Source organism: Aedes albopictus, chromosome 3 (assembly GCF_035046485.1).
Source record: "Aedes albopictus strain Foshan chromosome 3, AalbF5, whole genome shotgun sequence".
NCBI classification, from domain to species: domain Eukaryota; kingdom Metazoa; phylum Arthropoda; class Insecta; order Diptera; family Culicidae; genus Aedes; species Aedes albopictus.
In genome coordinates this window covers 81,025,566-81,052,436 of record NC_085138.1, presented here as the reverse complement: position 1 = coordinate 81,052,436, position 26,871 = coordinate 81,025,566, and the positions used below count along the sequence as shown (strand labels likewise).

The window sequence follows — 26,871 nt, the reverse complement described above, 5'->3', positions numbered from 1 at the left end:
GGCGTCATGGCATGTAATAAAAAAAATCACGTTTTGCTAATGGATTAAATTCGCATAGGTACATACTTTTTTCGATTGCTGTCATCCACCTCTAGGATAGAACCCCATGGGATCTGGGGAACCTAACAATCTGGACGGACAGCCTGCCAGCTGCCTGCAGGCTTCCGTTCCGGATGGGGATAACGTTATTGATTAAATTAATCTTCCTCCGGCAGTCAGTTACAGTGAGTCAGCACAGTTGCAATACATACTCTTGCCTTGCGGGAACACCACCACCGATCCGGCACAATCGCGGGGAACCCGGACAGAGGTAGGTAGGTGGTGAAACTCCGGGCACCCACCGGGGTCCATCGGTGTACACACGCGCAGCGACCAATTCTTGTGCTCGAATAAACATCATCGTCATTCGCTTGATCCTAGGAGAGCGGTGGCGAATTCCTCCGTCTCATGCTGCCCAACCAACGAGCATTGGAATGGACAAGGACTAGGATGACCGACGGCGTCCAGCCAGCATTGCTGTGTAGCCAACCGGACGGAGCCAACTCATCTGCATATTTCAGACAAAATTGCCATTCGGGGATTAGGATGTTCGCTCATTGGCACGTCGAACATTCCTGACTGAGATACCTCGGGTGTATTGGTTCGAAAGTTTAATGCTCAGTTTAAAGATAAGGTTATTTGGAATCGGAGATTTGACAGTTTATGCAAGTTTGAATGATTCAAATAGGTATAAAAGTAATATTTCAATGGCATTCAGTGATCACCTCCTTCATCAATCAATTTTCATTTAAATTTGCCTGAGCATCAGAAGCTTGTCCCATTTCTAGACGAGCTTTTGCTTCAGAGAGAGAGAGAGCTCCAGTTTCGCACGATTTTAACGAGACAGGTGCGGTGGTACCCGTAGATGGGATCAGTAGCGTAAGCCCGACACTTGGATGATGACAACATTTTAATCGAGTCTGGAGCCAATTTTCATTTCCCCAGCATTTCCTGATTACTGATTTTTATTTGTTCCACCTTCCTTCGGTGTACAGACCTCCTGTTGCACGTGCGGAAGTATGCAGAAGATTTAATTAAGGCATACTTGAGCTTTGACGCGTTTGCTTTTCAAGGTTGCTGCCGTCGAAACTGCATCAACGAAGGAAGGAGAGATAACTTTGGTGTCTATCTAACCCATCATTGAACTACCGTAGCTTACGGTGGAGTTGATAACCTTTGACATTTTTAGTGCATATTCACGCAAACTTCAACGATTGAATTCAACCTTGACTAGCAAACATGTAGAATGAACATCCTGCCGCCATTTTTTCCATCCAATAATAAAATAGTTTTTTGGACAATTATAAAAAAAGATCATAAATAGCAATACCACTGAATCATAATTACAATAATTTCCATGTTAAGTTTTAATTAGTATTAGTTCAATTCTAGAATTATTAAAAATCAAAACTGTGATCCTTTTAAAAGCATAAGATTAAGAAGGTCAACATATTTAAAAAAAATATAATAAATTTCATTAAATAAGCCAATTTAATTTTTTTTCTATTATGACGAATTTCACGCCAGCTCGTCTTCGGGGTTGGCAGCACCCTCTCAGATTCCAATAAAAGTGAGGGGTGAGTATGAAGACTGTTTTTTTTTAATTTTGCTAAACTATCATTAGAAAAGGGTTAAAGCCTTTTTTTCTCGAATTTTTAAAAACCAGTGTAACTCAAAAATGGCAAGACCTACAAAAAAGTGATTTATGGGTGAAAGTTGTCTTAAATTTCATGTAAAAAAATAAAAATCGATTCCTACACCCAAAAAAATGTATTCAAAAATGTTAAGTCAATTCGCTAATTTTTTTTTTCTAAATTAACGAACTTTTTTCTGAAGAAAGACAATATAATTGTCTAAAAGTTCACCATATATCACAAGATGGGCACTTTAAGGAAAACAAGTTTTTCTAACAACAATGTTTTCATGTCTACATTCTAGGGGATATGACCACAAGTTGGATGGAACATCCTTTATATCCCTTTCGTGACGAACCAGCACAATTGTGATGTTGAGTGGTAACAGGTTTGCATACTTTTTTTATTTGTTTAGACTTTGTTTTAAGTGATGTAAACTGTTTCCATAATTCAGCCATTACTCATATGTACTTGTATGTGCGTCAACAAACTTTTGTTTACGTTGCCTGTGGGATTACAAGGTAGTTAAACAAAAAGTGCACAAAAACCGTAAGACATGAAAAAGTTTTATCTGTCGCATATTTTTGATTTCCGATTTATCTAGGTAGTCAAAGCTAGAAATCGAAAGATAAAGAGCAGTTCTTTCAAATGAGGAAAAATAATTGTTGTTTTGTTCGGAAATCTAAGAGATCTGGAGAGCCAAAGTTGAGCCATTTGTATGGGGATTTCACTTTTTTGTGCTCCGTCCCGAAAGGGATATGTTAAGGGAACAGAAATTCCATTGTTTTGTACCAATTTCAGAAAACGAATGGCGGCCTAATGACCTGCTACCGATAATTGAGTCATTACTCTTACTAGTATGTGTGCAAACAAAGTTTTGTTTACGTTATACAGGTCGGACTAGACTATCCGGGTGACTCCGAAAAAAATCACCCCGGATAATCGAATTTCCGGATAATCGAGCCATACTTTTTTATTAATTTTTTTTAGGGATTTGTCAATCAAAACAGTTTGATAAACATAGAAGCAAGCTTGTATGATGTTATAGTCCTTAAACTCAACGGCTGGCATGATATAACCATATTTGTTGAGAATAGAATTTTAGCCGGAAAAGCTGCATAATAAAAATAATTCTCAAATAGGCTGAATCTGATTTATGGGTATTGTATTTGACACTTGCTACATCTTTTGACATATTGCCATCTAAAATTGTGCAAACAAAACGAAAAATTATTCGCTCGCTGGATAATCGAGCCCCGGATAATCGGGCCCCCGGATAATCGAGTCCGGCCTGTATATGAGATTCGCACAAAAAGTGAACAAATGTCGTAAAACATGAAAAAGTTTTATCTGTCCCACATTGTATTTTTTATTTCCGATTTATCTAGGTAGACCAAGCTCGAAATCGAAAGATAAAGACAACATCTTGTAAATGGAGTCAAAGTGTTGTTTTGTTGCAAAGTCTTAAAGTTCTGGAGAGCCAACGTTTAGCAATTTCACCGGAGATTCCACTTTTCGGTGCTCCGTCACGGAAGGGATAGAGAATTAAAACAAATAGGAAGGTTGAGCACTTTAGAATATCACATGATAATGATAATCAAAACTTCGAAAAGGAATAGTATGCAATGTTGACCACCCTCCGCTAAACCATTTCCAATACTTCTACGATGTACACTTATCCCCAATGTTAGCTTTACCTAGCTACCCGACTGCAAAACTGTCGGATAAAAGTATCGTGACGGAGACGGAATGTTCATGCCGAACTTGTTTATTTTGATATAAGTACACCAAACAATTCTCACCCTACCAACACCTATGGAAATGTAATTTCGTTACGAAATAGCATTTTTATGTCTATCCTTCTTGTATCTACTACAATAAATACTGAAACTAACAATTTCGTGAAGTTTGAGATTTTTAAAGTAGTGTTACATATGGTCCAATTTGCCCTGTGTGGGCCCCTCATGATATGAAGAATCCAACTAAAATAGTCCCGTTGAAATCCTCGGGGGACACATTCATAACCTTCCCTTGTTAGATTGGTACTATCAAAATAATTCGCTCTCGCTTGTACAATTAGAGGGCACAACCACGAGCATGTTGAGGGGTTGGCATCAGAAAACTCTGGATGAATTGTGAATTTTGGATTTTCTCAAGGAATCGCTGGATGAATTTCTGAAGCAGCAGATTTTCTTGGGGAACCTCTGAAGGCTTTTCTTAAAGCCTTCAAATGGTATTTCTGCGGGAATTTCTTAAGCAATCGATTGCAAATTTAATAAAAGTACCTCAGCAGAATATTCTGAAGCGACCTTTGGAAAATTAACTGAAAGGATCTTTGGATACTTTTCAAAACGCAATCATTGAGAAACTTCAGAAGGGCTTGCTGAAACGGAGCCCTGGAGAAATTTCTGGAAGAATCTCTTGAGGATTTTTTAAGGAATCTTGAGCTTGGGTGCTTTCACATTGCTCGATTCCGGGCAATGAGAAAGAGGTCTCTCTGGCAAAGATGGGCGCTAGCGAAAGGCGACATTGACTCGTCAGGAGGCCTTGATCAGCTGGCAACACAAATGGAGAGATGGGTAAATGGCAAACATTTTTAAAATATGTAAATATTTTAAAAATTTATAATTTTTAAGATTTTTAAGATTTTTAAGATTATTAAGATTTTTAGGATTTTTAAGATTTTTAAGATTTTTAAGATTTTTAAGATTTTTAAGATTTTAAGATTTTTTAGATTTTTAAGATTTTTAAGATTTTTAAGATTTTTAAGATTTTTAAGATTTTTAAGATTTTTAAGATTTTTAAGATTTTTAAGATTTTTAAGATTTTTAAGATTTTTAAGATTTTTAAGATTTTTAAGATTTTTAAGATTTTTAAGATTTTTAAGATTTTTAAGATTTTTAAGATTTTTAAGATTTTTAAGATTTTTAAGATTTTTAAGATTTTTAAGATTTTTAAGATTTTTAAGATTTTTAAGATTTTTAAGATTTTTAAGATTTTTAAGATTTTTAAGATTTTTAAGATTTTTAAGATTTTTAAGATTTTTAAGATTTTTAAGATTTTTAAGATTTTTAAGATTTTTAAGATTTTTAAGATTTTTAAGATTTTTAAGATTTTTAAGATTTTTAAGATTTTTAAGATTTTTAAGATTTTTAAGATTTTTAAGATTTTTAAGATTTTTAAGATTTTTAAGATTTTTAAGATTTTTAAGATTTTTAAGATTTTTAAGATTTTTAAGATTTTTAAGATTTTTAAGATTTTTAAGATTTTTAAGATTTTTAAGATTTTTAAGATTTTTAAGATTTTTAAGATTTTTAAGATTTTTAAGATTTTTAAGATTTTTAAGATTTTTAAGATTTTTAAGATTTTTAAGATTTTTAAGATTTTTAAGATTTTTAAGATTTTTAAGATTTTTAAGATTTTTAAGATTTTTAAGATTTTTAAGATTTTTAAGATTTTTAAGATTTTTAAGATTTTTAAGATTTTTAAGATTTTTAAGATTTTTAAGATTTTTAAGATTTTTAAGATTTTTAAGATTTTTAAGATTTTTAAGATTTTTAAGATTTTTAAGATTTTTAAGATTTTTAAGATTTTTAAGATTTTTAAGATTTTTAAGATTTTTAAGATTTTTAAGATTTTTAAGATTTTTAAGATTTTTAAGATTTTTAAGATTTTTAAGATATTTAAGATTTTTAAGATTTTTAAGATTTTTAAGATTTTTAAGATTTTTAAGATTTTTAAGATTTTTAAGATTTTTAAGATTTTTAAGATTTTTAAGATTTTTAAGATTTTTAAGATTTTAAAAATTCTTAAGATTTTTAGGTTTATTTTTTATTTTTTTTTAATAGGTATATAAGATTTTTAAGAATCTCAGCTTTTAAGATTTTAGATATTTTTTTAAGATAGGGGTAGGCGAGGCATAATGATCAGGTGGGGCATAATGAACACCTTGTATTTTTCTGTAAATTTCCAAATTTTCGAAACAAATTGCTTGATTGTAGCTTGATTATCTCAAATCCAATGAATTGAGGACGAAAGATTAGTCAAACAAGCCGGTTGCTTTGAAAACATAATCAAAATGCCTGAAGTAGTCGTGTACTGGGGAAATATTATAAGGATCAGCTGACCTAAAATAAGGTTTAAGGAATCGAAATAACAACGTACATAGTGGGTATCTATCAAGTTTCTTGATATTTCCTGCACGCTCAAGATCAGTTTACCTATTTTTCTAAAATATGGATAAATTTTACTCAAATTTGCGTATACTTTACGCAAATATGAGTAAATAAAACTCATATTTTGTAAAAGTGCACATTCGCATTTATGGGTAATATGTACCCATATTTGGGTTACAATTACTCATATTTGGGTACACATTACCCATATATGAGTTTTGTTTACCTATATTTGAGTATCATTTACGCATATTTGCGATTGTGCACTTTTTTGGAAAAAAGGTTAACTGATCTTAGCGTGTGGGCCAATGAAATGTAGGTGAGCGATTCCAAGCAACAGCATCAAAATTAAGGAAATTTTTTAATTCATGATTTTCTATTGAACTGAAACTTTGCACAGTTTTTAAGTTCCATCTAAATCGTCATTTTCCGATATCAAATTTTTATTTTGAATCACGACTAACTTTTCAAAAGGGTGTATGTGAAAATGGTTCAAAAATATTCAAAAATCTGCACAGCCAAAATGGTTCGTTCGATTGCTATAAATTTTTCAGCAAAGTTAGATAACTAAATGGTGATTCCTAAGAAAATATACACTGTGAAAAAACATCTTTTTTAACATTAAAAAATATCATTTTTGTCACAAAAACTCAAATATCTCAAAACCCTATCTTTTTACCAACGTAATTTTTTTAGGGAAGACGGTCCATTGTATTAGCAATCTACCATAAAAATTTGATGATGGTAAACTAATAAACAAAAAAGTTATAACATTTCAAACATTTCACAATTTTCACATTTGATAAATATTTTTTTCTGTGTAAATTATTTCGATCAGAAATCGCAGTTAGATGCAGATTTTATTGTTCAGCAAAGTTAGATAACTAAATGGTGATTCCTAAAAAAATGTACACTGTGAAAAAAAATCTTTTTTTAACATTAAAAAATATCATTTTTGTCACAAAAACTCAAATATCTCAAAACCCTATCTTTTTACCAATGTAATTTTTTAGGGAAAACGGTCCATTGTATTAACAATCTACCATAAAAATTTGGTGATGATAAACTAATAAACAAAAAAGTTATGACAATTCAAACATTCCACAATTTTCACATTTAGTAATAATTTTTTTTTAGTGTAAATTATTTCGGCCGGAAAGCGCAGTTTGATGCTGATTTTATTGTTAATGGCCTTGCGTGAGTAAAACAATCTGTTTTTATTATGTATTATGTATATTATATGTACAGTACTGTTCCGATTTTATCACGCCCTCCGCGCATTAGTCGTTTATTGATTAATTTGCTGTTACATTTGAGGACAAGTGTTTTCCCTCTTCTTCAAGATGAATGTTGAAAGCGTGTTTTGCAACGTTAAAAATATTGAAATGGGTATAAATGTTGAAGTATATTTCAAAGCATTTTTGAAAAAAGGGGTGATTAAATTGTTTAAACAGATGTCGCTGATGGTACGGTGGCATGACTCTCTGCACTTAGCACTTCTGGCAATTTCTCAGTTGTTGTCGTTTTCGAACTTCCTGCGCCCTGCTTTACCGATGATATACAGATGGCTCGTTTGTCAAAGTCTAGACGGCAGGACGTGCAAATGCGTAAATTTGTATTCAATTTGGGCATAACCAGTCTCTTTCAGTTTATCTATGAGATTTCGTAACTCTTTTGAACATTTTTTTTTCACAAACGGTCTACAAGAGAGCGTTGAGTTGAAGACCTTTGAGAAAGCGACTGTTCATGTTGTTCGTTAGATTATAATAAACAAAATCACTTATTAGTTTTAACTGACTAGTTTGGTGTTGTTTGCTTGGACGAAGAAAAAATTTACTATAAAATTTTTAATATCCATAGCGGTAGTATTTTTTTGCTTTTTCGTGAGCATTTTCATGGTATGTATACAGACAAACAAACGTAACACTGACGAAATTTTCATTGACCACGCCTTTAACGATCATTTTCAATCTTGGTTGTGGCTTTCATAACCAGAAGAGTGCCCATCGTTTTTCTTTGCGTTTGACGTTTCACACTAGCGCCTTCTGATGACGATATTGCACAACGCAGTGTTTCGTGAAACATTTCCACCAGGTGGTGGTAGTGTGAACTGGGCGATGGATTTTCACGAAAATTGTTCTAGGCGTTTCGTCTGTTTGTCTGTGGTATGTACCTCTCATGCATTTGTTGTTGTTGAAGTTACTCGCATTTTTCCGATCATAAAGTCTGTTCTCTAAGAGGTATTTTTTTGCAGATCAACTAGACGTATACGCGTATATATAAAACTTTTATTATGCAGCTTTCGTCTTCAAAATAAGTTTAATTCCATTTTTCTTATGATCAACAGCTTTTCAACACTATCAAGGGATTTTTTCACCAGTCACGTACAATAAAAAGTATGACAATCTCAATATTTTTGATCACAACACTGGATCGCGTCTAAGGTTCAAATAGATACTATAGTAATTATAAATAATCAAACAAAAATATCATGAAAACTACTTGTTTAATTCATCCGGTAGCCTTTACAATAAAATCAGCATCAAAATATAGTTCTCCAAATAATTTACACAGAAAAATTTTTTTTTTTTGTTACTAAATGTAAAAATTGTGAAATGTTTGAAATGTCATAACTTTTTTGTTTATCAGTTTACCATCACCAAAATGTTATGGTAGATAGCTGATATAATGGGCCATTTTCCCTAAAAAATTGACGTTGGTAAAAAGATAGGGTTCTGAGATATTTGAGTTTTTGTGACAAAGATCATATTTTTTTATAGTAAAAAAAGAATTTTTTTACAGTGTATATTTTCTAAGGAATCATCATTTAGATATCTAACTTTGCTGAAAAATTCATAACAATCGAACAATCCGTTTTTGCTGTACAGCTTTTAGAATATTTTTGAACTATTTTCGCATACACCCTTTTGAAAAGTTAGTCGTGAGTGAATATGAAGGTTTGATATCGAAAAATGGCGATTTAGATGAAATTGAAAAACTGTGCAAAGTTTCAGATATTTTTGAAATGGTCGCTCAGGATCGACTGACATGACTCCGTGGAATTCCTCAGGTATTTGTAACATTTTTAATATATTTGTAAAGACTGGACTCGAAAAAAATGACAAAAAGAATAATGTATAACTTTTGATAGCGTGCACAAAAATAGCTGATTTATGACCAGGAATAGTACATTATGTGTAGCTAATGCCATAAAAATTTCATCAGTGTTGGCGGAGATATCGTCGAAACAAGAGACTTACCATTTGAGAATCTTGGGCCAAATAAACACTTTAAAAAATATCACTTTTTTTACCTAAAACTGTAGAGCCAAAAATACTGGACCGATTTCAATGAAAATTTTCTGTACAAAAAGTATGTATGTAGATGTATTGTGTCAAAATATCATTCAATTTGATTTGACCTTTAAAAAGTTATAGCCATATATGTAGCACTATGTCACAATAAGCAGATGTGGTTTTTGGTATAGTGACATTCAAACTGCTCTAACTTTTCAAATGTTCAATCAAAATGGCTGAAATTTTCACTGAGAACAGATTAACACAACGATTTTACACTGTCAAAGTTTCAAAAAAATCGGGACAGTGTTGGCAATACTACAGTTAAAATAATGCACACTGATTTTAAAATGTTAAAAAGTGCCCAAAATTTGAAAACCCCGTTTTTCTGTTAGAATTGTTAAAAAAAAGTACTGAACTGATTATAATGAAATTTTCACCACTTATTATGACTTACTTGAAGAACTTACAGTCAAATTTTCAGACGTTTCGATGAGCTAACAACCAAGTTATAGCCTGAACAATTTTTAAAATGGAAGCCCAAAATTTCCAAAATCACATTTTATTGTATCGACAATATTTGCGCCAATACTGAACCGATTTTGATGAAATTTTTAGGGCATTAACTACGCATAACATGCTATTCTTGGTTAAAAAATCAGCTATTTTTGTGAACGCAATCAAAAGTTATACATTATTTTGAGTGTCTTATTTTTTCGAGTCTAGTCTTTATAATTTTTATGTTGAAAAAATATACTTCTTAAAGTTGATAGTAGGGTGGGGCAAAATAAGCAACTGGCGGACGCCATCACTCCATGACTCCGTACATAGAACAGCCAAATTCTAAATCCAACAAGAAAACGAGCATATGTAAGTGTAGAGAGATAGGGCCCTAAACCGATAAGCAAAATTTGTAAAACGAAAACTGTTTAAAAATATCTTTTTAGAATCCTTGAGAAAGGTTAAATACATAACCGAAACCGTCGGGTTACAATGCAATAGCCGTTTTTGCTGCCGTTAAAAGACTGCCAAGGCCGAAAACACCCCCTCTGCCGGTTGTAATACCTACAGTCGTAACGAAACATCAGATAAAGCATTAAATCCGAAAAATATTAAAAACTCATCGGATTTGTTAAAGAACTTTCTGCAATACCCGATATTTCGATAAATATTTTTCAGTTACCAAAAATTTTTGAAGGGGGAGGGGGGGGAGAAAAAAAGTCAAAATTAAATTTGTATCAGCCTTAAAAAATCAGTTTCTGTATATTATCACCGATTAAAAATTCCTTAATAGTAGACTCCTTGAAACCCCACAGTTTCCAACAAATTAAACCCCGCAATCTCCTCAAATTCTCACTGGTTGTTGCAGGTATGCTTTATCATTGACAAGAATAGTCAATTATTTAGCATTTGATTGTATACAAGACAGGGATTGAGCATCCTGCCCCCTAGGGTGCTCATTATGCCCAACCCCCAAAACGCAATCCACGATTTTATACGCTTTCGAAAACATTAAATTTTGCAACATTTATAGCTTTATTCGGAATTTCAACGATTAGTTTTTATCATTTAAGGTTCAAATGAGGATTATACGTCAAAATTACATAATGATTACGCTTATTTTACTGGATTTGGTGGCAAAATGCTTAAGCTGCTCGCCTACCCCTATTATAGAAATGACAAATTTCGGTATGATCATCATCTTCATTTTATTACAATTTTGTCATTTAATTCAACATAGGGGTAGGCGGGGCATAATGAGCAGGTGTATTTTCACTGTAAATCTTCAAATTAACAAAACAAATCGCTTGATTGTAGCCTTATTGTCTAAAATCCAATGAGTTGATGACAAAACATTAGTCAAGAAATCAGTTTACCTTGAAAAATTTATCAAAATGCGTAAAGTGGTCATGTACTGGGAAAATATTATAAGAATCAGGTGACCTAAAATAAGGTTTTTGGTATTGAAATCACAACTTAGTGGGCTTCTATCGATTTTCTTGATATTCCCTAGGCCAATGAAATGTATTTGTAACACTTTTCAACTATTTGTATAATTATTTTGTTGAAAAAATGTGCTTCAAAGAGTTGGTAGTAGGGTGGGGCAGAATGAGCAACTAGTGAAAAAATAATGAAAATGGTAAACATCTTCAACTAACAAATTTTAATTTTGGTTTTCTCTGTTTTGATGCATATAGTAAGGTTTTGTCTGTAATTTTCAATTCATTAGCTTAAAAATTTCAGTATCTGTATATTATCACCGTTTAAAAATTCCTCAATGGAAGACTCATTGGAACCCCACAGTTCCCTATAAATTAAACCCCGTAATCCCTTCAAATTCTCATTGATTGTTGCCGGTATGCTTTATCATTGACAAGAATAGTCAATTAGCATTTGATTGTGTACAAAACTGATATTGATCATCCTGCCCCACCTAGGGTGCTCATTATGCCCCACCCCCAAAACGCAACTCGCGATTTTATACGCATTTAAAAACATAAAATTCTACAACATTTATAACTTTATTCGGAATTTCATCGATTGGCTTTTGTCAGTTAAGGTTCAAATGAGGATTGAACGTTAAAATTACACATTGGTTGCACTTAATTTACTGGATTTGGTGGCAAAATTCTTAAGCTGCTCATTATGCCCCGCCTACCCCTACCTGAGCAAGTATGGTAATTAGCTACAAAGAAAAGGGGAAATAGTGCAGATCATGAAAAAGTGAAAAATGAAAAAGGGTTACACAACGCAGAAACAAGTTCAAGAAAATCTCTTGAAACGTCCAAAATAGTTCAACAGTTCCATGCTATCTGGAGGAATCTGGAAAATTCTAGAGCAACTCCTTATGACATTATAGAAGAAATCTTTAGTGCAACTCATTTTTAATTCCTTATACATAGTCCCTTGAATAGCTAAAAGAAATCCGTCAATTCTCCGAAGAGATGTTTTTAGTTATGAATGTAAGAATTCTGCTAGAAATGCATGGAGAATTCCGTTGAGTTATCTCTGGTGTGAGTCTGATGCAACCTTTTGAATAAGTAGCAACAGAATCCTTTGCAAATCGTTCATTTACTACGCTCATTTTTATGTTTCAATCCATCCTTCACATTTGGTTTTGTTTTTTGCTATGTTATTTCAAGAACTTAAAAAAAACTGAGATATGGTGAAAATTTCCCGAAAGAATGCCAAGAGGAGTTTCTATGGATACCGATTGTAAAATATCGTAGAATTTGTACCAGTTAGACCTAAGAACCCCACTCTGTAACGGTCATCAGCCTAACTGAGGACCGCGAGCGGGGCTCTCATTCTCGCAGCTTCCTGCGTTTTGAGGCAGAAATAGGTAGTAGAACACTCAGCCTATCTCCGGCAGCCCGGAGATAGGAGAATGTAGGGTAAACAGGTATAATATGCCCCCCCTAAGCAGAAATGGCAATATATCTAAAACTTGCGCCTTATTCCATCTATTGTCCACTGCAAATCGTTGTTCCCAAAGTTTGTGAAGTGTTGCATGCAAAATTTGCCTTTGGGGGAGCGGCTATGGAAGCTTTGAAACGTTTTTCGAAAACGTTCCAAAATTTGCCTTATCAAAACAAACGGGGCAATATGCCCCATCAAAAGAAAAACCTCCAGCCCCGTGATAAAACTGTCCCAGGGAATAATTCCACTACATGCTTATCATAGGAGGGTCTTTTAACAAGTGTTTAACTGTATAAAAGTTGCAGAATATCACAAGCGAACAGAGCTAGCTTCGTTTACAATGATGTCAGTTTACAAGAGGTAAAATATTACGCCAAAAGCCTCGATTTCAGACTTTTTGATATTTTTATTGCTTTTCTGTACCAATTAACTAACGGATAAGCTTGATGGCAATTATTCTTCAATATTCAAGATTTCTAATCGATCACGCATGCGAAAAGCGCTTGAATCTCTAGAAAATGAAGGGGGGCGTTTTGCCCCGGTGGGGCGCATTATACCCTTTTACCCTACTTCAGATAGGCAACGCTATTGATAACTCAGTCAGTCTCCTCACAGTGCGTGAATAAAGCAGTCGCAAGAACACGTTGTCATCGCAATAAATTGATTTTGTACCACATAGTGATCCTCGGTGTTATAGATTGTAGTGGAAGAAACCTCTCGTCGGTGCGAGAATAATTACTAGTGCGATCACCGTGCTAAACACTCTGGGCCGCGGATATCCCTCCAGAGGCGCGAATCGGGAATAGATCGTTTGAGAAACGGTAGTCTGGGTCGCGATTGACCAGTGCGTTAGGTCGAAGACGGAACACCTATTCAGAAATTTCTGGAATAGTACCCAGAAAAATCTTTTAGTTCGGAGAAATGCTTAGGTGAATGCATTAAGGATTTTATTTTTTGGGAATCCTGGGAAATTTTTGTTTTGAAGAATTGCTAATCATGATTATTTATGCAGAAATATTTGGAAGGATTATTGAAACAATTCGAATGGATAATAAATCCTGATGGCAATCAATTCATTTAATTCATTTGAGAACATCTTGACCAATCCTAGTAAATACTAACGAATCTTGCAGGTATTCTTGAAGGCACTCTAAAAATAAAATTAAAATTATTTGTTGAAAAAATACTCATCAAGTATGCTCTTGCCCTTCATGTCGAATTGGGTATTTTTAGTTAAAAATAAATAATAATAATAAATAATAATGCCTAATTGGGTATACTCCTTATTTTCTTCTTAGTTAAGCCACTAGAGAAGTGGTTAAAGGAATCCATTGAAAATAAATGCTTGGAAATTCTTCCTCACAGTTCTTGAAATCCTTTTTTTTTGTTCAAAATGATTGAGGAAGGTTTTTGGAGAATTTTTGGAGAATTTTTTTTTATCTCTTCAAGAATGATCAAAAACCAATTCCAAGAATGAAATACACCACTGATGATAATTCTGGAAAAAATCCTAAACCAATCCCCATTTTTCGATAGAATTGCAGTAAATCCACTCTTAGATAATTTAACAAAGAAATTCCGGTCACACTTAATAAGAGGTGTTTTTGGATGGATTGATGAAAAAACCAAAGTTATTTGTTATTTGAAAGAGTATTTGAAAGAATTCTTGAAGATATTGAATCTTGCAGTATTCAAAATAATTAATGTAAATTTCCTAAAACAAAACGTCATAAGATTATCAACCTGCAGACCAAAGTTACTCCTTTTGACTGTACACAGAGGAACGCGTTCGTTAGGGAATACTTTTTCCACCGGGAGAATGTAGTGATGATAAATTAATTAAGTTGGGCTTTACATATTCAAAGCTCTAGGAAACTCTGTTTTGCCGGAGCAGTGAAAACAAAAAAAAACACTGCAACTGGTTTCATGCTAAGTCATTATCTTCGTCATCATGGCTGGAGAGGAGAATGTCAAGGGACAATTAATTGTACTTTCTCGTCACAGCAAATACTTTTCTAGCTACCAAACTTTCCAAGGTTGCGTACTAACTAGCTGTTGCGTTGAATGTTACCACACACCGTTATACAATGGCCTATTTTATCCACTGGGGCTGCTTTGAACAAGTTCCAAAGCCGAAAAGAGCAACGAACGACAGGTCGAGCTCGACTTATTGTCCCTGGTGCGCTTCCAGGACACGGACTTGCAAAACAACAGTAGTAAAATGCAAATCCGAGGAGGGCCCCGAACGTGACATCGCATCTCATCACGGACGAGAGGGCGATAGACGGGTCGTTGTTAATCGGATTTTCTGATTCGCTTTACGGAATTTTCCAGCTCTGGTAGAGGATTTAGGCCAAATCTTTTGGCCTGCTAAATCATTCTCTAATCCGCGGTGTTCGTGGAAATCTGGATGTCTGGTCATTGTCCTGTTGGTGATTTTTTTTTTGAGTGGATATTCTCTCTCATGAAATTGAAAGTGTCACACATAAGAATTGAAGTATGATAAAAAGATTCTTCCTGAATATGTTGGGAGTTTCTATCATTTTTGGTAGATACCCCTAGAATTTTACTAGAATCTCAAGTAATTCCACATCTTTAGGGAAATTCTGATTGACGAGAAAACTTGTGAAGAATAAAATTAAAGAAAATATCACTTGGTTCTGGTGGGATTCGAACTCACGACTCCGTATCGCTAGTCCGGCACAGTACATGTTCCGGTTGGCACCTACTCGAGAGATGTTGCATGGAATTTCTCGGCAAATGCTATGACAACTGCTTGCAGCTTTCGGGCTGTTTGCGGAATCCTTTTAAAAATTTGGCGAGTGAGATTCTGCATAAATAAAAGTTTTGCTAGAATGTCCATCGAGCTGAAATACTTCAGTACGATTTCCCCTCTCACGCATCAATTCCAACAATGCTCCTCCCAGTACTTATACTGCGAAAGCGCAACATTCGAGCCTTATTGCTCATTTGAGATGCTGTTGCTCCTAGGTCCTCTACCCACAGAGCTGCATCAATCAACGTCCCAATCTGTGATGGATTTATTTCTAGTCACCCTGGCAGCACCCCTTTTTTCGTACGTATTTCCCACTTTCTTCGACTCGACATTTGACTGGGAGAAGACGTTTCAACGGTGACAAATGTGTGACACGTTTTTGATGTTGAACCTCTCGGTATGGCGGTGCCTCATGGGTCCCACCCCCGTCATAGCCTCAGTGGCAAAGAAAAAATAGCAGAGCGCCATTTTGCTCATGTTTCCAAGTTCCCTTGTGACACCGATTCACAGAATCCATCATCAATCTAGCTACGTTAGTTGCTACAAACATATATGAATGTGGGTGGGTGGTTTCGGAAACCATATTAGGCTGCAGGCTGACAAAATGTAAACAAAACCTCACGATTTCCTGAGAGATGTTCTACGAGCTTGAACGCGCATCCGATTTGGAGATTTTACAGTGCGACCATCTCCAGACAGGTTTGAGAGTATGTCTGTTCAGAAGAACACAGCGGAGCATAAAAGATGATTAAAATAAATAAGGAAATATTCGGAGACATTTTTGAAAAATATTTGGAGAGATTCTCAAGAACCTCCGACAAGTTTTTTTGGGGATCGTTCAGGATACTTGCCAAACCTGCACCAACATTCCAAATAGATTCTTGCAGCTTCGACAGTGAATTTCTAGCAGATTCTTTGACGGTATTCCTTGACAATCGTAAAGCCATTCATATTGTATTTTCAAGGAGATTTATAACGAATTCTTTCCAAATCTCTAAATCTTTGAGAAACTCCAGTTAGATTCTTGAAGATTCTTCAGCAAGACTCTTGGAGAATCTCCAAAGAGATTCTTGGAGAATTTCCAACGAGATTCATGGAGAATCTCCAACGATATTCTTGGAGAATCTCCAACGAGATTCTGGTAAAATCTCACATGAGTTTCTTGGAGAATTACCAACGTGATTTTTGGATAATATCCAACGTGATTCTTGGAGTATCTCCATCGAGATTCTTGGCGAATCTCTATCGAGATTCTTGGATAATTTTCAACGTGTTTCTTGGAGCATCTCCAAAGTGATTCTTGGATAATCTCCAACGTGATTCTTGGAGTATCTCCAACGTGATTCTTGGAGTATCTCCAACGGTATACTTGAGGAATCTCCAACGATATTCTTGGAGAATCTCCAACAAGTTTCTTGGAGAATTTCCAACGCGTTTCTTGGAGCATCTCCAACGTGATTCTTGGATAATCTCCAACGTGATTCTTGGAGTATCTCCAACGTGATTCTTGGAGTATCTCCAACGACATACTTGAGGAATCTCCAACGATATTCTTGGAGAATCTCCAACGATATTCTTGGAGAATCTTCACGATATTCTTGGAGAATCTCCAACGAGATTCTTGGAGAATCTCCAACAAGTTTCTTGGAGAATTTCCAACGCGTTTCTTGGAGCATCTCCAACGTGATTCTTGGATAATCTCCAACGTGATTCTTGGAGAATCTCCAACGAGATTCTTGGAGAATCTCCAACAATATTCTTGGTAAATCTCCAACGATATTCTTGGAGAATCTTCAACGATATTCTTGGAGAATCTCCAACGAGATTCTTGGAGAATCTCCAACGAGATTCTGGGAGAATCTCCAATGAGATTCTGGGAGAATCTCCAACGAGATTCTTGGATAATCTCCAACGAGATTCTTGGAGAAACTCCAACGAGATTCTTGGAGTATTTCCAACATGATTCTTGGAGCATCTCCGACGTGATCCTTGGATAATCTCCAACGTGATTCTTGGAGTATCTCCAACGAGATTCTTGAAGAATCTCCAACGATATTCTTGGTGAATCTCCAACGATATTCTTGGTGAATCTCCAACGATATTCTTGGAGAATCTCCAACGATATTCTTGGAGAATCTTCAACGAGATTCCGGGAGAATCTCCCACGAGATTCCGGGAGAATCTCCAACGAGATTCCGGGAGAATCTCCAACGAGATTCCGGGAGAATCTCCAACGAGATTCCGGGAGAATCTCCAACGAGATTCCGGGAGAATCTCCAACGAGATTCCTGGAGAATCTCCAACGAGATTCCGGAAGAATCCCCAACGAGATTCTGGAAGAATCTCCAACGAGATTCTGGGAAAATCTACAACGAGATTCTAGGAGAATCGTCATTGAGATTCTGGGAGAATCTCCAACGAGATTCTGGGAAAATCTTCAACGAGATTCTGGGAGAATCGTCATTGAGATTCTGGGAGAATCTGCAACGAGATTCTGGGAGAATCTCCAACGAGATTCTGGGAGAATCTCCAACGAGATTCTGGGAGAATCTCCAACGAGATTCTGGGACAATTTCCAACGAGATTCTGGGAAAATCTTCAACGAGATTCTGGGAGAATCGTCATTGAGATTCTGGGAGAATCTCCAACGAGATTCTGGGAGAATCTCCAACGAGATTCTGGGACAATTTCCAACGAGATTCTGGGACAATCTCCAACGAGATTCTGGAAGAATCTCCAACGTGATTCTGGGATAATTTCCAACGATAATCTGGGAGATTTTCCAACGAAAATGAAGAAAAATCTCCATCAATACTTGACTCTCCAACGTGATTCTGAGAGAATATTCAACGAGATTCTCGAAGAATCACTCATAAAATTCTGAGAGAATCTCTCACGAAATTATGAAACAATCCCTCACGTCCCACGAGATTCTGGTAGAATCTCTCACGTGATTCTGGGAGAATCTCTCACAAGATTCTGAGAGAATCTCTCTCGAAATTTTGAAAGAATCTCTCACGTCCCACGAAATTCTGGGAAAATCTCCAACGAGATTCTGGGAGAATCTCCAAAAGATTCTGGGAGAATTTTCCACAATATTCTGAGAGAATTCCCAACGAAATTCTGGGATAATCTTTAACGAGAATCTGCAACGAAATTCTGGGAGAATTTCCAACGAGATTTCGGGGAGAATCAGCAAGTTTCTGGGAGAATCTTCCACGAGTATCTGGGAGAATTTCCAACGAGATTCTGAGAGAATCTCCAACGGGATTCTTGGAGAATCTTCAACACCATGAAGAATTTTCAACGAGATTCTATAAGAATCTCCAACGTGATTCTAGAAGAATCTCCAACGAGATTCTGGGAGAATCTCCAGCGGGATTCTGCGAGAATCTCCAGCGGGATTCTGCGAGAATATCCAACGAGATTCTGGGACAATCTTCAACGAGATTCTTGGAGAATCTTCAACGAGATTTTTGGAGAATCTCTAACAAGATTCTTGGAAAATCCCAATTCTGGGAGAATCTCCAACGAGATTCTGGGAAAATTTTCAACGAGTTTCTGGGAGAATCTTCATTGAAATCTTGGGAGAGTCTACATTGAGATTCTTGGAGAATCTCCGACGAGATTCTTGGAGAATCTCCGACGAGATTCTTGGAGAATCTCCGACGAGATTCTTGGAAAATCGCTTACGAGATTGTGGAATAATCACTGACGAGATTCTTGAACAATTTCCAGCGAGATTCTTGGAGAATCTCCTACGAGATCCTTGGAGAGTTTACAACGAGACTTTAGGAAAATCTTCAACGAGATTCTTGGAGGATCTCCTACGTTATTCTTACGGAATCTCCAACGAGATTCTTTAAAAATCTTCAACGAGCTTCTTGGAGAATCTCCGATGAGATTCTTGGAGAATCTCCGACGAGATTTTTGGAGAATCTTGAAAATCTTCGACAAGATGCTTGGAAACACTCCGACGAGATTTTTGGAGAACTTCTGACGGAGATTCTCCTTATATCTCGTTTGATATTTTTCAGAATCTTGTTGGAAATTTTCTTAGAATCTAGTTGCGGAATCTCTTTGAAGATTCTTTCAGAATCTCTTTGAAGATCCTCCCAGAATCTCGTTGGAGATTCTCCCAGAATCTCGTTGGAGATCTTCCAGAATCTCGGTTGAGGGTCTACCAAGATCTCGCTGTAGATTCTTCTAGAATCCCGTTGGAGATTGTCCCAGAATTTCTTTGAAGATTATCCCAGAATATCTTTGAAGATTCTCCCAGAATTTCTTTGAAGATTCTTCCAGAATCTCGTTGGAGATTCTCCCTGAATCTCGTTGGAGGTTCTCCCAGAATCTCGTTGGAGATTCTCCTAGAAATTGTCCAAGAATCTCGAGAATATCCAAAGAGATTCTGGTAGAACCTTCATCGAGATTCTGGGAGAATCTCCAACAAGATTCTGAGAGAATCTCTTACGAGACTCTAGGAGAATCTCCCATGATGTTTTTGAATAATATTTTCCAAAATCTTTGGAAAATCTTTATCGTGATTTCTGAAGAATCTACAACGAGATACGTGAAGAATTTCCACTCAGAGAGATGTTTGGAGAACTTCTAACGAGATTCCTGGAGTATCTTAAACGAGATTCCTCGCGAATCTCCAACGAGCGAGATTTTTGGAGAAACTCATATAAGATTTCTGGAGAATGTCCAACGAAATTCTTCGAGAATTTCCAACGAGTTTTCTTGTGAATTCCCAATGAGATTCCTGGAGAATCTTCATCGAGATTCTAGATAATCTAGGAATTTCCAACGTACTTTTTGGAGAATCTCTAACAAGATTGCTTGAGTAAGACTCTTGGAGATCTTTTTGGATAATCTTCACCCCTTTGAGAATTATAAACGAGATTGTCGGAATTCTACTAGCGTGCTTCTTTTAGAATTTTCAACGATTTTCTGGAAAACCTTCAACGATAGTTTTGGAGATCTCTGACGGAATCATTGAAGAATCTCCAACGAGAGTCTTGATAAATCTGGGGTGGATTTCGTGGACAATCTCTAATATAAGATTATATTTTTTTTCATGTGATTCGTTTTGTATCTGAATCGTTTAATTTTTTTAATCTTTTGTTTTGATGTATATTATTTTTGTGTTTTTATATCTCGATAGTTTTTTTTATTATAATAAACTAAGTAAAATCTTCGATAACTTATTCGAACCCAGAACAAGCATTGAAATATGGATCCCCAAAATGTAGCATTTCGCGCAGCCTGTTAGGGTTGAGCCTAAAACAAGATTTAGGCTTAACCCCAGCAGGCTGCGTGAATACATATCGATCCCCAAAGAAATCATCGGACAACTCCGTGAAGACCGCGATTAAGGTTCCTTTGTGTACACTATTGGCACAACGGGTGATACCTAAAGGCACGAGTTCACTCATCCGATTTGTTCTATGCGGTGCCTCTTTTATGACGTCAACCCAACCGGGTTCGAAGCGGAAATGACGGTGGCTATGCCCTGTGTGAGAAAGTTGCAAAGTCCTACAATCAATTCCGCATCGTCGCCATGGCCACCAATGACGACGATAGCTACCACTTAGCAGGTCGTCGTTCTCCTTGTTGCTTCGTCATTACTATCGTCCTTCGTATTCCGCTTAATGAGGGAAACTTTTCGATTTGAACTGATCGTGCAATTAAATTTGATGGCTTTGAGCATGGCCCTTTCCCCCATAACGATTGAACTGATTGTTCGATTTGTATTCATCTGACCTCACTTTCAACAGCCATTTGTTCTTGTTTCCTTCGACTTCTGCATGTTCTGAAACAGCCCGAGGACAATTTTGCCCCAACCTAGGACGCTCGGCATCAAAACAAGTGTGTGGCATAACAGTTAGGTAACAATCAGGGACGACGCGACAGGAAGGTAATTAGAAAGTTTCATCCAACACGTGCCAAACACGGAGAGCTGCCCTAGCGCGTCCGAAGCCCCATGGGGCTTGAGTTTGCACATCAGGTGAACGCAGACTTGTCCGAATGCATCAATTGTACAGGCATCGTCATTCCCTCATGCTCCTATACACTAGTGTCATAGCAAACATTCCCAATTCGATGGGACATTGTCAACAATGACAACGACAAGGCACGTTTCCCTTACATATCAGTTTTTACCACAATAGCACACGAATGGTAGCAAACTTTCGGGGATAGCCGCAGCTCCCAGGGGACATGTGTCACACATTCCCAAGCTCCAGGGCCGACTGAAGTACATGTATCCCCTCCGAACCCCGTTAGAAAATTATGTGGGATCGATGTCCTTCCGATTTGCCCTGTCAGGAATCAATTACTTGGGGAAAGTTTCTTCCGGTTGGATCTTTTTTCACGCATGGGTTAACTTTCCGGCCTTCAGCAGCGGTGGCACGGTCGGTGATGAAAAGGGTTTGCCCGAGTCTTCCAATTAGGCCAAAAACAAGCCCTGGCGAACGAACGAACGGGCGGACGAACCGGACCAGTCAGTGGTCTAGTAAGACAAACACATGACATACAACGAGCCCGACGGTGATAGATGCTCGTGGAAAGAAGAGGCGGGCTTCATCAAATATTGATTGAAAAGTGGATGTTGGCTGTGCGCTGTTCATGCGTGGGGCCGGTTTTCCGTAACGTCGTTCGGTTGAATTGAAGGAGCTGGAATATCGACCTTAAATTTGGAGATCCTCGATTTAGGTAGTTTACGATAAAGAATTGTAGAATATCATGGAGGATTATACAAAACTATATTGAGAGATTTTTAAACAAACTACCGATCTCTAGCCCAGGGATGCCATAGATACAGATTTATCTGTATTATACAGATTTTTGAGCATCAGTACAGATTACGTTATATAGAAAATACAGATTTTTCAGCTAGAGGGGTTGTTATTTTTTTGTATCGGATACAGATTTTCAAGTATATAAGTGATACTGATTTTTCAAAAAATCATCTGGCATTCCTGCTCTAGCCGGAAAATAAAACTACATCTTGCCATAGATACCACAAGTATCCTACCCAAAATTCTAATAGTGTATCATGGATAATCTCCAACAAGAATGCTTGGAGAATCTCCAGTGAAGTTATGAGAGAATCTTCAACGAGATTCTGGAACAATCTTCAACGAAATTCTTGTTGGATCTCCAACGAGATTCTGGAAGAATCTCCAGCGATATTCTTGAAGAATGCCCAGCGAGATTCTTTAAGAATCTCCAGCGAGATTCTTGGAGAATCTCCAGTGATATTCTTAGAAAATTTTCTGCAAGATTCTTGGAGAATCTCCAGCAAGATTCTGAGAGAATCTTCGGCGAGATTCTGAGAAAATCTGGGAGAATCTTCAACGAGATTCTTGGTTGATCTCCAGCGAGTTTGTGAGAGAATCTACAACGATATTCTTGGAAAATCCCCAGCAAGATTCTAGAAGAATGCCAACGAGATTCTTGAAGAATCTCCAGCGAGATTCTTGGAGAATTTCCTGCAAGATTATTGAAGAATTTCCAGTGAGATCCTGGAAGAATCTTCGGCGAGATTATGAGAGAATCTCTGGCGAGATTCTAGGAAACTCTCCAGCGAGATTCTGGGAGAATCTCCAGCGACATTCTGGGAGAATCTCCAGCGACATTCTGGGACAATCTACAACAACATTCTTAGAAAATCTACAGTGACGTTTTTGGAGAATCTCCAGCAAGATTCTTGGAGAATCTCCAACGAGATCCAGGGTGAATCTTCGGCGAGATTCTGGGAGAATCTCCAACAAGATTCTGAGAGAACCTCAGGCGAGATTCTGGGGGAATCTCCAGCGAGATTCTGAGACAATCTCCAGCAAGATTCTGGGACAATCTCCAGCGAGATTCTGGGAAAATCTCCAGCCAGATTCTGGGAGAATCTCCAGTGAGATTCTGGGAGAATCTCCAGTGAGATTCTGGGAGAATTTCCAGTGAGATTCTGGGAAAATCTCCAATGAGATTTTTGAAGAATCTCCAACGAGATTCTGGAAGTATCTCTAGCAAGATTCTGGGAGAATCTCCAGCGAGATTTTGGATAAATCTCCAACGAGATTCTGGGAGAATATCAGTGAGATTTTGGAAGAATCTCCAGTGAGATTCTGGGAGAATTTCCAGCGAGATTCTGGGAGAATCTCCAGCGAGATTCTGGGAGAATCTCCAACGAGATTCTGGAAGAATCTCCAACGAGATTCTGGAAGAATCTCCAACGAGATTCTGGAAGCATCTCCAACGAGATTCTGGAAGAATCTCCAACGAGATTCTGGAAGAATCTCCAACGAGATTCTGGAAGAATCTCCAACGAGATTCTGGAAGAATCTCCAACGAGATTCTGGAAGAATCTCCAACGAGATTCTGGAAGAATCTCCAACGAGATTCTGGAAGAATCTCCAACGAGATTTTGGAGAAATCTACAGTGAGATTCTGGGAGAATTTCCAGCGAGATTCTGGGAGAATCTTCAGCGAGATTCTGCAAGAATCTCCATCGAGATTCTGGGAGGATCTCCAACGAGATTCTGGAAGAATCTCCAACGAGTATCTGGGAGAATCTCCAACGAGATTCTGGACGAATTTCCAGCGACATTCTGGAAGAATCTCCAGCGAGATTCTGGAAGAATTTCCAGCGAGATTCTGGAAGAATCTCCAACGAGATTCTGGAAGCATCTCCAACGAGATTCTGGAAGAATCTCCAACGAGATTCTGGGACAATCTCCAGCGAGATTCTGGAAGAATCTCCAACGAGATTCTGGGAGAATCTTCAGTGAGATTCTGGGAGAATCTCCAGCGAGATTCTGGGATAATCTCCAGCGAGATTCTAGGAGATTCTCGAGCGAGATTCTTGGAGAATCTCCATCGAAATTCTGGAAGAATCTTTAGCGACATTCTGGGAGAATCTACAACAACATTCTTGGAAAATCTACAGTGACGTTTTTGGAGAATCTTCAGCGAGATTATCGGAGTATCTCTAGCGAGATTTTCGGAGAATCTCTAGCGAGATTTTCGGAGAATCTCCAGCGAGATTCTGGGAGAATCTCCAGCGAGATTCTGGGAGAATCTCCAGCGAGATTCTGGGAGAATCTCCAGCGAGATTCTGGGAGAATCTCCAGCGAGATTCTGGGAGAATCTCCAGCGAGATTCTGGGAGAATCTCCAGCGAGATACTGGGAGAATCTCCAGCGAGATTCTGGGAGAATCTCCAGCGAGATTCTGGGAGAATCTCCAGCGAGATTCTGGGAGAATCTCCAGCGAGATTCTGGGAGAATTTCCAGTGAGATTCTGGAAGAATCTCCAATGAGATTTTGGGAGAATCTCCAACGAAATTCTGGAAGAATCTCCAGCGAGATTCTGGAAGAATTTCCAGCGAGATTTTGGAAAAATCTACAGTGAGATTTTGGAAACATCTACAGTGAGATTTTGGAGAAATCTACAGTGAGATTCTGGGAGAATTTCCAGCGAGATTCTGGGAGAATCTTCAGCGAGATTCTGTAAGAATCTCCATCGAGATTCTGGAAGAATCTCCATCGAGATTCTGGAAGAATCTCCAACGAGATTCTGGAAGAATCTCCAACGAGTATCTGGAAGAATCTCCAACGAGATTCTGGACGAATTTCCAGCGACATTCTGGAAGAATCTCCAGCGAGATTCTGGAAGAATTTCCAGCGAGATTCTGGAAGAATCTCCAACGAGATTCTGGAAGAATCTCCAACGAGATTCTGGAAGAATCTACAACAAGATTCTGGAAGAATCTCCAACGAGATTCTGGAAGAATTTCCAACGAGATTCTGGAAGAATCTCCAACGAGATTCTGGAAGAATCTCCAACGAGATTCTGGAAGAATCTCCAACGAGATTCTGGAAGAATCTCCAACGAGATTCTGGAAGAATCTCCAACGAGATTCTGGAAGAATCTCCAACGAGATTCTGGAAGAATCTTCAACGAGATTCTGGAAGAATCTCCAACGAGATTCTGGAAGAATCTCCAACGAGATTCTGGAAGAATCTCCAACGAGATTCTAGAAGAATCTCCAACGAGATTCTGGAAGAATCTCCAACGAGATTCTGGAAGAATCTCCAACGAGATTCTGGAAGAATCTCCAACGAGATTCTGGAAGAATCTCCAACGAGATTCTGGAAGAATCTCCAACGAGATTCTGGAAGAATCTCCAACGAGATTCTGGAAGAATCTCCAACGAGATTCTGGAAGAATCTCCAACGAGATTCTGGAAGAATCTCCAACGAGATTCTGGAAGAATCTCCATCGAGATTCTGGAAGAATTTCCAACGAGATTCTGGAAGAATCTCCAACGAGATTCTGGACGAATTTCCAGCGACATTCTGGAAGAATCTCCAGCGAGATTCTGGAAGAATTTCCAGCGAGATTCTGGAAGAATCTCCAACGAGATTCTGGAAGAATCTCCAACGAGATTCTGGAAGAATCTCCAACGAGATTCTGGAAGCATCTCCAACGAGATTCTGGAAGAATCTCCAACGAGATTCTGGGACAATCTCCAGCGAGATTCTGGAAGAATCTCCAACGAGATTCTGGGAGAATCTTCAGTGAGATTCTGGGAGAATCTCCAGCGAGATTCTGGGATAATCTCCAGCGAGATTCTAGGAGATTCTCGAGCGAGATTCTTGGAGAATCTCCATCGAAATTCTGGAAGAATCTTTAGCGACATTCTGGGAGAATCTACAACAACATTCTTGGAAAATCTACAGTGACGTTTTTGGAGAATCTTCAGCGAGATTATCGGAGTATCTCTAGCGAGATTTTCGGAGAATCTCTAGCGAGATTTTCGGAGAATCTCCAGCGAGATTCTGGGAGAATCTCCAGCGAGATTCTGGGAGAATCTCCAGCGAGATTCTGGGAGAATCTCAAGCGAGATTCTGGGAGAATCTCCAGCGAGATTCTGGGAGAATCTCCAACGAGATACTGGGAGAATCTCCAGCGAGATTCTGGGAGAATCTCCAGCGAGATTCTGGGAGAATCTCCAGCGAGATTCTGGGAGAATCTCCAGCGAGATTCTGGGAGAATTTCCAGTGAGATTCTGGAAGAATCTCCAATGAGATTTTGGGAGAATCTCCAACGAAATTCTGGAAGAATCTCCAGCGAGATTCTGGAAGAATTTCCAGCGAGATTTTGGAAAAATCTACAGTGAGATTTTGGAAAAATCTACAGTGAGATTTTGGAGAAATCTACAGTGAGATTCTGGGAGAATTTCCAGCGAGATTCTGGGAGAATCTTCAGCGAGATTCTGCAAGAATCTCCATCGAGATTCTGGAAGAATCTCCAACGAGATTCTGGAAGAATCTCCAACGAGTATCTGGAAGAATCTCCAACGAGATTCTGGACGAATTTCCAGCGACATTCTGGAAGAATCTCCAGCGAGATTCTGGAAGAATTTCCAGCGAGATTCTGGAAGAATCTCCAACGAGATTCTGGAAGAATCTCCAACGAGATTCTGGAAGAATCTACAACAAGATTCTGGAAGAATCTCCAACGAGATTCTGG

The 26,871-nt window shown here is 37.6% G+C and overlaps 1 protein-coding gene across 9 annotated transcripts in view; it reads right to left on the bottom strand.

Annotated features, from left to right (window-relative positions):
- LOC109401980 (uncharacterized) overlaps positions 1 to 26,871 on the bottom strand; it is a 596,458-nt gene that overhangs the window by 386,903 nt on the left and 182,684 nt on the right. The gene's annotated exons all lie outside the window — the stretch shown is intronic.